Source organism: Tachypleus tridentatus, chromosome 10, assembly GCF_004210375.1.
Source record: "Tachypleus tridentatus isolate NWPU-2018 chromosome 10, ASM421037v1, whole genome shotgun sequence".
Taxonomy (NCBI): domain Eukaryota; kingdom Metazoa; phylum Arthropoda; class Merostomata; order Xiphosura; family Limulidae; genus Tachypleus; species Tachypleus tridentatus.
Window position 1 is genome coordinate 81,796,381 of NC_134834.1, and position 16,723 is coordinate 81,813,103.

The 16,723-nt window shown below is 36.7% G+C and overlaps 1 pseudogene across 1 annotated transcript in view; it reads left to right on the forward strand.

The window, feature by feature from the left end:
• LOC143229707 (ephrin type-A receptor 4-like) overlaps window positions 1-16,723 on the forward strand; it is a 199,906-nt pseudogene that overhangs the window by 141,461 nt on the left and 41,722 nt on the right. The window contains exon 3 of the transcript XR_013016011.1: window positions 939-1,599. The product of XR_013016011.1 is annotated as an ephrin type-A receptor 4-like (transcript). The remainder of the gene's footprint in view (window positions 1-938; window positions 1,600-16,723) is intronic.

The following is a 16,723-nucleotide window of genomic DNA, read 5'->3' on the forward strand; positions in this document are numbered from 1 at the left end:
AGAGTGGTCGTTCGACCCCTCGCACCTCTTGCTACGCTTCTGCAATGTGCAATTGGACTAAACACTGTAACGCACCCAATGTGCGTATAATTAAATTCATTATAAACAGAAAAGATGGAACCTAGATGAAGCTGTGTAATAATTTCTCTGTGTGTTGTTTAACACTCCGATAAATGAACGTGACGATCTAGTTTCTCAGATGTAATTATCTGTGTTTGTGGTGGTGTTTGAAGACCTTCACATCTAAACTTCTTTCCGTGTTCTTTACTGTATTTTATCATAATTATAGGTGGTTTAGTAATACTGACTATTAAGAAAATTCCTGAGCTCATTGAACATTTTTATTGCGATTTATTCTTGTTTCAGTAAGCCATTCTACTTTATATAATTACATATTCTTAGATTATGCAATGTTCCCGAACAATATTAAAACCAGTTAGTCAATAAACAACACACAATGCGACAGAATTACAAATATCCAGTTATCTTTAAAAATCAATGAAGCAATTTCATACACTATACAGTGGTAAGCGTAAACATAATTATTTCTAATATGACTGACTAGTTAGATTACATTTCGCCTCTAAAATCCAATATAACTACCAAGTGATTTATGTATTATTTTTATAATTATCAGACTGTCATTTTATAATGTGACAGATTTAGTTTGGTGATGAAAATATTCAGTTTTGAATTTTTTTTGCGTGTGTAATCCTTTGAGAAATGAGTGATTTATTAAAACAACAGTTTTCTATGCATATCAGGAGTAGCATACTAGAATGTGTCGTATAGTTATAGTTAGGACAAATTTCTAATCACATTGCATTTGTCATTGAAGTCACTACACTGCAGATTAGTGTCAAGTTTATCATTAATACAATACCTGATTGTACGTAACTGTCTTTAGAAATGGTAATAGCATTTTTATTTACTTTCAGTGGGTGGAAGAAAGCTTCACGAATTTTGAACAAGGGATCAATTGGAGGTCATTTGTGGTTTGCGATGTCGCCTACACAAACGTTAACAACTGGTTATGGACTCCTTTTATCGAACGTGGCGACGCCAGTCGGATGTATATTGAAATAAAATTCAGTATGCGGGATTGCAATCTCTTTCCAGGCATGGCTTTATCATGTAAGGAAACCTTTTCTTTGCTCTACTACGAGTTTGATGCTGCAACTAAAGAGCCACCCCCATGGGAACCCGAATCTTACAAACTCGTCGATCGAATTGCAGCCGATGAAGGACGCTTTATGTCCTCCAGTGAAGTCATCATAAACACCGAAATTCGAAGTATTCCAGTTACCAAAAGGGGTGTTTATTTTGCTTTCCGCGACCAGGGGGCGTGCTTGTCCTTAATCGCCATTAAAGTTTATTATGTCATTTGCCCCAACATGACAAGAAACTTCGCCTACTTTCCGGATACATCCACAAGTGAACAAGTAACAGAGATCGTTGAAGTGGAGGGACAGTGTGTTTCTAACGCCGAAGTTGTAGAACCTCCGAAGATGCTTTGTAAAGGAGACGGAAATTGGACACTTCTTGCTGGTGGCTGCAGTTGCATGCCGGGATATGAAGCTGTCGGCCAAACTTGTGAAGGTAAGCAGTGGATTTACTGCAGAGATAATGGTTTTAATATTTGTTAGTTTACTAAGGCTTAAAGTGCCTAGCATGATAAATAGGTTCTCAGGTGAGATTATATCCGATAGAAAGAGCAAGACGCATTTCGTGTAGCTTTATTAAAACTGTATTATCGTGCCCTGTGTTTTGAATTATTTAGAATTTCGATAATATCTAATTATTGTTGGCTGAAGAAAGAAAATAAACTCGGTTATATTTGTGTACAAGCTTTAGAAAATAATTTCTTTCAGCAGGTAATAAATGATTTGGGTTTAATAACTTTATCAAATTAAAACCGTTGTTGACCGTTCCCCAGTCACCGGGCAGAGCATAGATAGCCCATTGTGTAGCTTTGTGATTAATTCAAAACAACAACCATTGTTTATCTTGTTAGTGGAACCAGGAGACATACCGAAGCTCATGATATTTTTTTATCGGAGGATTCTCTTCTTTAATCTTATCTTGCATGTCAAGGTAATGTAGCCACTATCCTTCCGTGGTAGCTGTATTGTTTAATGGTTGGGATTTCCATCATGAACCGAATGAGTAGGTGTTAAACATGCGATGCATGTACTTATTGTTTTTGTGTTGAGTTTAAATCTCTGTTTGTGTTTTGTAGATCACATCGTTTAACCTTTTTTTCTCATTGAAAGTTTGTTTTGTGCAGTAAACTAAGTTATCAGAAGAGTTTCGCAAATCTTGTGTTCAACGAATAATTTACTTATTTCCGATGGGTAATGGATTAAGTATGAACCATTGCAGTTAGATCTTGGATATATTTTGCATATATTGTTTTTGAAGCATAACTAAATCAGTATACGCCAGTTTATGTTTTGTATAAAATGGAGTCACCGTTGTTTAGATGGTGAGGTGTTAGGCCGTGCTTCTCCTGCGTTGTTTTCCAAGTAAAAAAGTACACAGTAACAACGCGACGTGCCTCATGTAGCATAAGGTTTCTTTGTTTGTTTGTGAGTTTCGCACAAAGCTACACGAGGGCTATCTGCGCTAGCTGTCCCTAATTTAGCAGTGTAAGACTAGACGGAAGGTCATCACCACCCACCTCCAACTCTTGGGTTACTCTTTTACCAACGAATAGTTAAATTGATCGTCACATTATAACGTTCTCAGGCTGAAAGTGCGAGCATGTTTGGTGCGACCGGGATTCGAACCCGCGACCCTCGGATTGCGTAACACCAAGAAAATTTTGTATCAACGTATATATATATCCAGTAAACGAAACGTTTGTTGCTCGTACACTCTTCATTATTATAGGAATACTAGACAAACAAAAGTTTTTGACATTAACACAGTCACGATTCAATGCCCTTTACAGTACAAACATATGATACATTGACAGTTGATAAATTATTTATTTATTAAAAGGGCTACTAACGAATATTAATATAAACCGTAGATTGAAGTATGTGTGACTGATTTAATTTTTACAATTTATATAACATAATTTCTCTCCTTAAACGGAAACACCGACAAACATTTACCTCAGTTAGAAACACGGTGTATAGTGTGGATCGTAGAATATCTATCGCAGTAAAATACAGCGAATTGTAAGTATCTCATGAATTGTGAGAACTCCAGTGTAACTAAAATGTTAAACTATGTTTATTGAGAAGCAAAGATAAAAATAGTAATTATACAAATACAACTTAAGAGTTGCTACAAGAAACTTATTTTACTTCCTCGGAAAGTTTGTTTGTCACTCAGAAAAAGCAGGAAGTGGATAAAAACACTTAATGCGTCAAAAGTAAAAACAGAATAAAAAATAATCATACAGTAACGGAAAGAAAAGGGCAAAGTGCTTTGAGGTTCTACTTATTCTTGGTATGGATTATTTTAAAAGCAAAGAGAAGAAAAGTAGACCTACACCATGGTCACTTCTACTAATGCGTGGTGTCCTTTTCTTCATGGTCAGTTAGGTTCGAGGAGTGGTTAGCTTGATGTTTTTCTACTCACTTAGGAGAATCCATATTCCGAAAGATATCGAGATTGTATGGCGCTGAGAATGGGAACTCTTTGTTTGCAGGAACGTATTTTTGACTGTTGGCTTCCTTTTGTACAAAAGCAATGGAACGTAACAGCGTTCTCTGGTTTATAACCAAAAAGCCTGTGCATCACCAAGGACTTACCGAGTTAAGTTTTGATGACAGAGTGAAAAAGTGTTTTCACAGTACTTAGAAGAAGCTGAATAATATCTCATCAAAGAAGACAAATGGAATAAAACTTTAACGTAAACCGTCGTTCATCTTTACTCTTACAAAAAAGTGGGTTTAAAAATGTTGCATCACAATATTATCGAAGCTCATGGGCGTGGCCTGGCCAGGTGGTTAAAGTACTCGACTAGTAATCCGAGGGCCGCGGGTTCGAATTCCAGTTACAGCAAACATGCTCGCCCTTTCAGTCGTGGGGGCGTTATAATGTTAAGGGGAATCCCACTATGAGTTAGTAAAATAGTAGCCCAAGAGTTGGCGGTGGGTGGTGTTGACTAGCTGCCTTCCCTCTAGTCTTACACTGCTAAATTAGGGACGGCTAGCGCAGATAGCCCTCGAGTAGCTTTGCGCGAAATTCAAAACAAACCAAACCAAATCGAAGATCCTTAAGCGTATTGTAATAATATTTTAACTATTTTTCGATCAGTAAAGTTGTTGCTTTATTATATATGAAGTTCAAGTTTACACCCATTGTTTTTTTCGTTGTGTGATTGAAGTAACTTTTGTTAATTAATGTGGACGCGAATAATCAATTAATTTACCTCCTCGCGTGAATTTCATCTACTGTTAATTAGTATAGTGGCGAAGCTATAATAAATCCTCATCTTTAAGACATTGTAATAGTAGTGTATATTCTTAAAGTTCTGTAGCTGTTAAATGTTACTGAGCACTTAATTGTACTTGTGGTTAAAGTTAAAACATTATAATACTGATATAAAATCGCGAAGTTTTCCACTATTCGCTGATTGTTACTCACTGATACACATTCGATGTTAACAATTTCTCGGTTGTTTAGGGCAAATGAAGAGATGTCTAATTCGAGCAGATAATTTAAAATAGCCTTTCCTGACCGATTTTTACCTGCTTGTTTAGCAGATATATATTTAATGTATTTAAGTAAAATGTACAGTATCGTGTAATTGTTTGTGTTTGTCCTTTTGCGCAGTGCTTAGCGCATCATCCGGTGTTGCAAAATTATCGGCTTGGAACAAAATGTATTGATTCCTCGCCATATTGTTCTGGTTGGCATTAAACAACACTTAGTTGCTTATTACCAGATTACTGCTTCTGTAAAACATTTATTTTACTGTGATTATAGCAGCTGGTTTTGTTTCCAAATGATTTGTTCAAATAATTATTTTCCTTGTGCTACCTGCACGAAACGAGAAAGTTTTTTAAGCACTTCATTCATTTTTTCATTAAAAAAAAACTTATCATTGCATTATAATTCAACAAAACTGGAAGTATATGTAAGAAAGTGCATATTAAAATCAAACAGGTAATACTGGCTTTACAAGTTAAATGGAAACCTTTCACTGCCTTTTATTATCATTGGGTTTTAAAAATTAGATACTGTACTGCTATCACACACACTTCAACGTAGACGGCGTAACCAGAGTTGAGGAGGGAGGGAACTGGAGTGCATCTGTTCCTAACTTATGACTCGGTTGTGTAATTAATGCCTCTGAGTGAGGAGGCTTGTTTATAATCATCAGAAAATGTTGCTGCTTTAACATAGCAAATAAGGAGCTCCCAATTGTAGGTTCCCCCCCCCAAATGCCCCTCACGTTTGCTTTAAGCTCTCCTTTATTTGCTGAATGTATATTTTAAGGAACTGTCTGTAGTTGTGTCATGTGTTGATAACCTTTAACGTAACCTTAATACACGTCTGTTGCTAGATACACTTAACTACTTCAGTTATTTCACAAATGCAGTTAAAACTTTTTTCCAGTGAAAACGTCTCCCCAAAGTTTTCTATGAGATATATTTGCAATAAGCCTTTTTCTTATATTTAAGATAACATTGTTTAAGACGTCTGTTTCATGAGGCTTAGAAATCCAAAAACAGTTCTTTTAAGCATGTTTTTATAGTGAAAAACGTGTTTGTATTTTTACTATCAACTTTTCTTTAACATTGACAAAATTTTGTTGGAAGTGGTTAATATTTCGTACAGTATTGTAGAAGAAAATAATTCAACCAGTTCTAAAGTAATATTAGTGTACCAGTCTATTAGATCTTTGCTTAATTGGTAATAGGTATCTGCTAAAATTGTTATTTTTGGTGTTATCGCTGCTTGGATTACTGGGCTGAGCGTGGCTTAATGGTTTTGGTGCTTCTACTTTGAATGTGGAGGTTCGCATGTTGCCGCGAAAACACATTTCGCACTTTGAAGCCATGAGTGTGCCTTCCTCCAGTCAAGATATCAGTTACGAGTACTGTAACTGACATTAATATTTTTCATGAGTTAGATACGAAGATAGCCGTAAGTCGTGCACTATTACAAGGCCAATGTCCAAGTCATTCATCTACAAGATTAGTCATAATTGGGTTCCCCGCTGGGAGTGTAGTAAGTCTACGAATTTACTACACTAAAATCAAGGGTTCGATTCCCTTCCATGGACACAGCTTATAGCTCGATGTGGTTTTGCTCTAAGAAAAACATACCTGACCATAATGGCATATGTATTTAACTGCTTGATCTAGCCCAAACGGGATTGGCTTGTAGAAAAGCTTGCTTGTCCAGTAATGCCCAAGAAGTACTCCGCCTTAATGTAAGATCATCTGACTAGAGCACATTCTTACGTACCTATAAATAATAGGTTGCACTGGGCACGTTTTCTCAATTAACTTTTGGCAGGTTGCTAAGCCTAATCCTTTTGCTTTGTTTGTTCAATATATGACTGCCAAGCTCTATTTGACCTTGCGACTGAACACCCTTATATACGGGTGTAATGTACTTCCGAACCCGTTAATGGTCATGATGTATACTCTTGTTACTTATACATAAGTTTTTCTGTACATTTTTACGACTTTGATTTCGTTAATACAAACACCTTTAAAATTGTAACAAAGTAATCACTAAAAGAGGAATGGTCATTTGGGTTTACAGATCAAACAGCTTACGATATTGATTTTGATAATTGTATGCAATATAAATACAAAATGGGCTGAAACTAACACAAGAAAGAAATGTGAAGTCAAGGTTTTTTTTCATTGGTTTTTTAAAGCAGGTTTTTCATGTCCCGTTTAGGAGCCATCTACTAGAAGATCGAGTGCGATTTTTAAAACGATTTTGAATATGGAGATTAGTAGGTGTTATGAGAATCACAGCCAATATAAAATATCGTTGAATTTTTTTTTATTACAATTACATTTGAACATTATTTAGCGTTACTTTGGTACGATGATGCTATCAATCATTAACCATTTTGGGGAACGGTATGTAACAATCCTTTACGACACAAAATATTCATAAATATATGTGTAGAGCAGGGATTTAGAATTTCCTGAACAATAATATCTCTTGTATTTAGTAAAATTAGAAAAAAAGAAACATGGATCAAGGTGGGAAGCCAGGACCATCCAGAAAGAGGCATGCCGTAAGTCGAAACCCAGCCGTGATAAATAAAATATAGCATTTTCTAATAGACGACACAAAATAGTCATAACTATGTGTGTAGAACAGGGATTGAGAATTTCCTGGGCGAGAATATCTCTTGCACTTAGTAAAATTAGAAAAAAGAAACATGGATGAAGTTGGGAAAGCAGGACCATCCGTGATAAATAAAGTACAGCGATTTGTAATAAGTGAGTACCCACGAATACAAAAATCAGTGGCAAAAAGCCGTTTCTCGTGTCACAGAAACGGTACGCAACATAATCAAGAAGTATCTGCGTGTGGAAAAGCTACACAATGATTAATTAAACTTCCCTCTAATCTTTATTGCTAAATTAAGGACAGCCATCGCAAATAGCCCTCGTGTAGCTATGCGCAACATTCAAAACAAACCAATGAATCCATGGTTAACAAGCTTCATTTTGGGATTGCGGACCGTGTTGTTAGAAGGCAGAGTTGGGGTTGAGTAAAATTATTTAAATGTATGCATGTGGGAATATATTGTAGTAAAGCCATTGATATTAGTTTAAAATAATTTCAGTAATATATCGTTTCTGGTATGTAGTATATGAATGAAACAAAATATCACGTGAAAGTATATTCTTGGTTATAAGGTATCGTATTTTTATGTGAAAGTGTATGAAACACGCTATCGAATTGCATAGGAATAAAAGTGAAATTTAATTCTTTTTAAATTATTATATTACTTTGTAACTAGTTAATATTTTTCAGGACTTCTTGTTGTTTCTTTTGAATAGTTCACACAGTGATGATACATAAATACCTCTAGAAGCTTTGTGTACAATAAAAATGACTAAAACATGTAAACTTTTACTGAAAACTCGCAAAACTTGTAACTATGTTTTTCATTTGCGATACTATCTGATTCGAAAATGTGGCCCGGCATGGCCAGGTGGGTTAAGGCATTCGACTCGTAATCTGAGGGTCGTGGGTTCGAATCCCCGTCGCACCAAACATGCTCGTCCTTTCAGCCGTGGGGACGTTCTAATGTGACAGTCAATCCCACTATTCGTTGGTAAAAGAGTAGCCTAAGAGTTGGCAGCGGGTAATGATGACTAGCTGCCTTCCCTCTAGTCTTACGCTGCTAAATTAGGGACGGCTAGGGCAGATAGCCCTCGTGTAGCTTTGTGCGAAATTCAAAAAAACAAAAAAAGCAGACAGACTCGAAAATGTACACTACGGGTTTGGTATGTACTCTTCAGACCTCGACCATGTCTAGTTGTTTTGATGATGTTTCACTGCAAGAGGTATTGAGGTTGAAGAGGGAAAATGGGAGGGGGTTTCGTAGTCGAACTTAAGGAGTGTTAATAGTCAGCTTTAAGTTTAAGTAGAAAAAACAGAAACAGTAACACGCGCGTGTGCTTGAATATGGGATACCGCTGTGCAATTTGTACCAAATGTGAAAATAATTGAGTGTGATTTTTTATTTTTACTTTTCTTAGTACCATTTAGTTGGCTTTCTGTTCTGTGTATGCAACAACTATTGAATGCGTTCTTGCACTTTTGTAGTGACACTAAGAGTGGTTATTTTCTGGACGGATAGGGTCGAATATGTTACATGAACGAATAGTTTTCTTTTATTTTGTACTCAGCTCGTAAATCAATACAGAGCAGTATTTTGTTACAGAAAATTGTGTATATAATGCACAGGGTACGTTTGCTATTTTAAGATATGGTTGGGCGCTGCTTTGTATCGTAGGTCGTCTACTTCACATTTATCTTGGTGAAAACGTTGTGTAGATACACCCCACTGTCGTGCAGGTTTTGTAGAGTACACGACTAGGGTAACAGATGGTTATACTATCTTATAGTTCATCATTGGACTCTTTTTATCCATCGTTTTGTGTGCTTTTGTTGTGTGTTTTTCTTATAGCAAAGCCATATCGGGCGATCTGTTGAGTCCACCGAGGGAAATCGAACCCCTGATTTTAGTAGCGTTGTGAATCCGTAGACTTACCGTTGTACCTGCTGGGGACTTTAGCGTGTTTGTGAACAGCTTGTAAAATGTGTGAATTTTCAAAGTTCGGTATAGGTAGGGAAAAAGTCAACTTAGTTGTAGAGCAACACGCACATCGTCAAACTGTAAAGAGTCAATCTTCATCAGTTTTATCTCGCAGTTCCATCTTCCACAATAACGTGGAGCCAGATCGTCGGCCTGACTTATCTGGCATACATATGGGTTCGTTTTGCTTGTGTCTTCTTCATCCGACGTTCTGAGAGCTCGACTTTGGCACCTCTGTTGATAAAATCGCTGGGCTAACATCGAGTCATTGTAGAATACCTAGCACCGCAAAGAATAAAATAAGAATAAGGGAATGTGAGTCTTACTCTGGCACACCGGATCTGTCACCAAAACGGTTACGCTTTTCAACTTGGAACACATGGCTAGCCACGAAGGAATGTTTGGAAACGCAGGTAAATCGTGCGTTGACGCTGCTATACGAAGAGATAATAATCACAATTTAAGGATTCCTAGTGAGACGAATTTTTTCCCGCCCTTCAGCGCATTTTCTATTCCAGTCGCATACTTGTTATTGTATAATAAAAAAAACAACACAGTGTTCGTTATCTGTCTGTCTGTAATCTATTTCTTCTCAACTTTTTCAACTGACTCATTAATATTTATTCTAGAAACCTTATTTGTATTGCGTGTCTATTCCCTCCTAACGTCAATAATAATATCGTTTTGTATTTCTGTCCGTCTTTTTTGCCTCCCCACTTGGACAGCAGTAAGGTTATAGACTTACAACGCCAAAATCCAGAGTTCGTTACTCTGAGGTAGAGACGTGGAAGATAGTCTACGGACGTAAATTTCGATTGTCACGTGAATTACGACATTGTTTATTTTTGGTCTTGATGTTAGCTCGTTCATACGAGAGACAAAATTATAGACCTGAAGTGGATAACATAACTCGACTTCTTCAAGTCATCGTTTATGAATTTTGTTTGTTTGTTTGTTTGTTTGTAATTAGGCACAAAACTCGGTTTCTAGCGATGCAAGTCCATGAATTTCTAGTGGAGGATCCATTTTGATATTAGTTATGGTCCATATACCTTTACTTTGTAAAAAAAACAAAAAAAAACGATTTTATGATAAAAACGATCTGCTACCATGCTCTAATGTGGGTTAACTTTTAAAGTATTATATTGCACATTCACAAACTGCGTTTCGGAGAACTGGTTGTTTCACGTCGTCCAGCCCAATTGTCACCTGTGGTATTAAACGAAGTGCTGTTGGGCACGGAGTGGCTTGTAGAAGATCATATATTGATCTCAAACGCCGTTTTCTACGCCCATCTGATTTTGAATAAAAAATGAACAAATTAAGAGGAATGGGTAAAAGCATCAGCAGTTTGATTGTTATCACACATTTTAGGCCTAGCTTTTTTATATAAGAATTTCTTTTTTCTCTTTGCATTCGCTTGGAAAGTCGTATTATATAGTACTTAAAAAAATTAACTAAATAAATGAAATATCGTCCTTGAAGTTGCTTAATGCTTTTCTAATGTTTTTATTCATATAAAGTTTCGCTTTCCGTAATATTGATTTTACCAAAACAGCTATATAGTTATTACAGTTTACCTTAGTTAACATTGCTTTCTCCCGACATCTGCTACTGACTTTCGTAATTACGTTCTATGTTAATTGGAGCTTCTTGTATAGGTTTTTAAACTCGAATGCCTGATTGTTTGAACAAAACGTGTTTTAATAATCCATAACGTTACTTTAAGCATGTTTACTATATAACAGAGAATAGACGATTTACCTATCAGTTTAAAACAGCAAAGGTTAGTGAAGTTTGATTTAAAAATCATAGTCGGGGAACAAAAATGTATATGTATATAACATGAAATAAATCCTTTTAGGTATACTAAACCTGAGAGAGGGCGCTCATAGGTTACATGTAATATGGATTAGTGAGAGAGGTTTCGAATTTATTGATGTAAATTTTGTCAAAGCGTCTATAATTTGACACAGAGCTTTTCATGCACATGCACGAAATACAATTATTGAGAATAGATGTCTACCCCAAAAATGATTTTCTGACTAAATCTTTCATTTGTTATTTGTAAATCATTTATTTTTACCGTTAAGATACAAGTAGTTTTAATAGTTAACTAATATAATCTTTAAGTTTTTAATTAAAACTTTTTGTAATTTGTTTTAACTCCAGGAATTAACAGGATTGGGGAATAATGCGTTTCTAACAAAACGACATTTTTCAATCTATTTTTGGTTTCCGTCCCACAGTGGTGAAAGTGAGAACCCTCAGAAGACATCACTACCATGCTCATCTGAAGGGAGGCCCGCCATGGCCAAGCGTGTTAAGGCGTGTGACTCGTAATCTGAAGGTCGCGGGTTCGCATCCCTATTAGTTGGTAAAAAGAGTAGCCCAACAGTTGGCGGTAGGTGGTGATGACTAGCTGCCTTCCCTCTAGTTTTACACTGCTAATTTAGGGACGGCTAGCGCAAAGATCCCTCGTGTAGCTTTTGCGCGAAATGAGAAAAAAAAACAAAATAAAAACATCCACATAAATAGCTAATTGATTTAAGACTGTATTTTACCAACTTGCAGTAATAAGATGGGTGATGGGCTATGCCCTTTATTTTTTAGTCCAAGGATCTGACACGTTTCTACAAACAATATATATTCAATGTTCTGTTCCTGACTCGATTTCTGTAGGCACATCAAGTCTTGAAACCAGTTCATTGATGAAATTAGTGCTTCAGTTTCTTCTTCCTGATTCGGATCAGTATATACTTCTGAGTATTTGATAGAATAGTTCATTACAATCACGATGTACGTATTTCCATTGTTATTTAATAGCAGAGAACCAAGCACATGGACAGTAACTCTTGAATGATGATCTTTACATGAACAATTTAATTTGCAGCGTGGTTCACACACTTTGCACGTATTTACTTCAGGTATCTGGCATTTGCTCTCTTCAATGAACTATTACCACCTAAGTGCCCTTGACCCCTGCTAGCACAACGCTAAAATCAGGGGTTCGATTCCCCTCGGTGGGGCTCAGCAGATAGCCCGATGTGGCTTTGCTATAAGAAAACACACACACACACCTAAATGTCCAACTGTTAGGAGGTTGTGAAAGTGACGTAGTTATTTGGCAAGTAAAGAACAATCTTTATGTACTAAATGTAATTATTGCTTCTGCTTACCGGTATATTTTCATTTCCGACATAACATTCCTCTTATAGGCAGTGATAATCCTACTTTTCTCAGTGCATTTTTCTGTGTGGGTTTTATGGAGGACTGTTTGCCACCAGGGTTATTTCTGCACTTTTACTCCCTAAATAATGGATGTCGAACTCGTATCTTTTGCCTAAGCATTTTTCGGTTGAGTGTTGGACCACGTTAGTCATCACATGTGGATGTCAATCTTGGATTATATTCTGGTGTATTTTAGATTTATTGTCGTCACCATTTTGTCCTCCCCTTTTTTCACAGCGTTTACATTTTTCATTAACGCTTGTTCATCAGGATAATCCATCGGCAGTTTTATTGTTCCTGTCAGGTTGATGTTATCGTATCTAACCTTCACTTCAGCCTCGTATTATCCAAAGTAATCACTATTGTACATTTACATAATAGAAGAAATAACTTAGGGCTCAAACACTTAGAATCTTTTTACTAGTATATAAGGCTCGGCATGGCCAAGTGTGTTAAGGCATTCGACTCATAATCTGAGGGTAACGGGTTCAAATCCCCGTCGCACCAAACATGCTCGTCCTTTCAGCCGTGGGGACGTTCTAATGTTACAGTCAATCCCACTATTCGTTGGTAAAAAAGTAGCTCAAGAGTTGGTTGTGGGTGGTAATGACTAGCTGCCTTCCCTCTAGTCTTACGCTGCTAAATTAGGGACGGCTAGCGCAGATAGCCCTCGTGTAGCTTTGTGCGAAATTCTTGCTATAGTAGGCAATTACGGCTGCATTTCCATATCGTACTCATGACACAAATTGTGCTTCTCTGCAAAAACATTAGCAGTTGAATATAAAATGAAATATTTCCAAATGTTTGGTATGGTTATACCGTAGTAGTGGTCAGTTAGATAAATGCTTGCTCACAATCGGTAGTCCAACACAACGTATGTAGTTTTTCAAGTAACTTGTGAGAGTGTGAGCCATGTCAAAGAATGATTTTACAAAATGACAATAGTAAGAACACAGCCCAAAAAGTCATCTTACCTCACGCAAATTATTTGATGTTGTCCAGTTTAGTCAGAGTCAGTCTTCGATGGCTCTGGACCCACTCTCCATCTGTTGACTCTATGTCCCAGAAAGCTCACCTGTTGACGAAACAGTCCACATTTCTTAGAATGCAACTTTAGGTTCTCATTCTAAAATCAGTCCAGAACTTTCTGTAGTCCATCGTAAGCATTATTAGATGTCTTATCATGCACGTTAATGTCATCCAAGTGGGTAAAGATGACGTTCGGGGTATTTCATAAGCAGCACACTCCATTAGTCGTTGAATATAATATTTACATTACATAATACAAATGGTAGTTATAAGTCTGCTCTTTACTTAATTCTACAGGCTGCATTTCATAGTATTTACTCCTAAAATCCATTGTCGAAATACATTTCAATACAGACATAGCATTCAAAGCTCAGCAATTTTACTTGTTTCGTGTTACAATTCTAAATATCCTAAAACTGAATTAAATTATAATTTAGATTTAGAAGTTCAATAAATGTTGATAAGTATCCAATTTATGATACTTGGGAACAATATTAATACACATCGTTTCTGTTTTTAATACAAATATATTTTAACATGCAATATACTTTAAAATAACGGTTATTATAAATAATGATCTATGTGCAAAAGTTTTACAAACTTACAAACAATATCGAGTCTTCTTTCTGGTCTGGATCTTCTTTAACGTATTATCGAGGATTCACGATAAGCGGTTTAATTTCGAGTTGACGTAGGCACAATTCATTCAACTCTGCGTATCACGCGAGCTTTTCGTCGCTAAATGTATACAATGTTTTCGTAAAAATTCTAATCTTCGATGTGAATCCGCTAAAGTTAAATGGGTTGTAATGTTCGAAATCTATAAACGTTTCTGGTCAAATATCTGAAGTTCCCAATTAATAAGCGTGAATCACAGTTATAGCCTCTAAGGTTTATAGTACTCCAACTGTAACAAACCAGTAACATGTACTGCCTCTTGGCGCGTCGCATTGATTACATTTATAGGTGTGAGGAGAGTTTTTAGAAATTTTAGTCTGAACACTACGATTTCTGAACACTCTCTTTCACTCGAGAATCTTCTACAAATGTAGCGAGTAGGCAGGAATTTCACAATACAGATTTAACAGTTTAAAACCTGTACGTTTCTAAATATAAATTTAACTTAAACATCAATATTAAGATACACTACATGGTCAAAAGTATGTGGTCACCCGACCATCACACCTATATGTGCTTGTTGAACACCTCTTTCCAAAACTATGGGCATTAATATGGGATTGGCCCTCCCTTTGCTGCTACAACAGCCTCCACTCTTCTGAGAAGTCTTTTTACTAGATTTTGGAACATGGCTACGAGGATTCGCTCCTATTCAGCCACAAGAGCATTAGTGAGGTCGGACGAGAAGATCTGGCTTGCAGTCGACGTTCCAATTTATCCCAAAGGTGTTCGATAGGGTTGAGGTCAGGGCTTTGTACAGACCAGTCAAGTTCTTCCACAACAATCTCGGTAAACCATGTCTTTATGGACCTCGCTTTGTGCACGGGGGCATTGTTATGCTGAAACAAAAAAGAGCCTTCCCTAAACTGTTGCCACAAATTTGGAAGCATACAATTCTCTAGGATGTCGTTGTATGCTGTAGCATTAAGATTTCTCTTCACTGGAACTAAAGAGCGTAGCCCTAACCATGAAAAACAGCCCCAGACCATTACTTCTCCTCCATAAAACTTTACAGTTGGCACTATGCATTCAGGCAGGTAGTGTTTTCCTTGCATCTGGCAAACTCAGATTTGTCCGTCAGACTGCCAAATAGTGAAGCGTGGTTCATCACTCCAGAGAACGCGCTTCAACTATTTAGAGTCCAATGGCAATGTGCTTTACACCACTCCAGCCGACGCTTGGCATTGTGCATGGTGATCTTAGGCTTGTGTGCGATTGTTCGGCCATGAAAACCCATTCGTGAAGCTCCCAACAAACAGTTTGGAACTTGGTAGTGAGTGTTTCAACTGTTGACAGGCGATTTTTACGCGCTATGCGTTTCAGCACTCGGCGGTCCAATTCTGTGAGCTTGTGTGGCCTACTGCTTCGTGGCTGAGCTGTTGTTGCTCCTAGACGTTTTAACTTTACAAAAATGGCACTTAGAGTTAATCAGGGCAGAAATTTGACAAACTGAATTGCTGGAGAGGTGGCATCCTATGACAATGCCACGTTGAAAGTCACTAAGTTCTTCAGTATGATCCATTCTACTGCCAATGTTTGTCTGTGGAGATTGCATGGTGTGTGCTTGTTTTTATGCACCTGTTAGCAATGGGTGTAGCTGAAATAGCCGAACCCACTAATTAGAAGGGGTGTCCACCTACTTTTGGCCATGTAGTGTAGATAGACAATTGGTAAATTCGTCACACCTCCATTCTTACAGAATTAAATATTTTCTTAGACAGTGATGTAGAGAAATATATAAGTAAAAACGGCTTGTTTGGGTTGATAAAATATTATACGTAGAGGAGCGAACAACGTTCGACCTTCTTCGGTCATCGTCAAGTGAACCGTTTTTACATATATATTTTGTTAGTTTTTAGCTAAGATACTATTTGTATTATATATACATTAATAACAACACAGTAAATATTATAGAACTTCGATAATCATAACAATGTATAACACAAAACTAATACCCTTATATTATGAAATTGCATAGCACATGAAAGTGCACCATTACAGATGTTATTAGCCCGTTTAGTATGGCTTATCTTCAGAATATATTCTCGTAATGGTAAATTCCAATTTAAAATTCTATTGTTTTTGCCCTTCATTTGGTTCAAAAACATCTACAGGCTATGATCAGGATAAATGACAGTAGTTTGTTATAACGCAGATACATAAACATTAAAATGTTCTAAAGTTAACAGTAAAGTCATTGTTTCTTTTTACACAGTTGAATAATTAATTTGGTGAAATTAATCTTTCCAGAAAGATAAAAGATAGGATGTTCAATACTTTTATCGTCTGATTGTAATAAAATAACATCAGCACCACAACTGCTGGCATCAACAGTTAATGCGAAAGGCTTATCAGAGTTAGGTGTCATCAATACAAGTGCACAATAAAGATTTGACCCTTTTCAAAAGTGAATTGGCATATTTCAAAAAACTTGGACTTTTTATTTTCCTTGAACACATTTTAATGGTACAGTGATGTCAGCAAAGTTTGTACGAGACTAGAAATTTCAGCCTACACAAC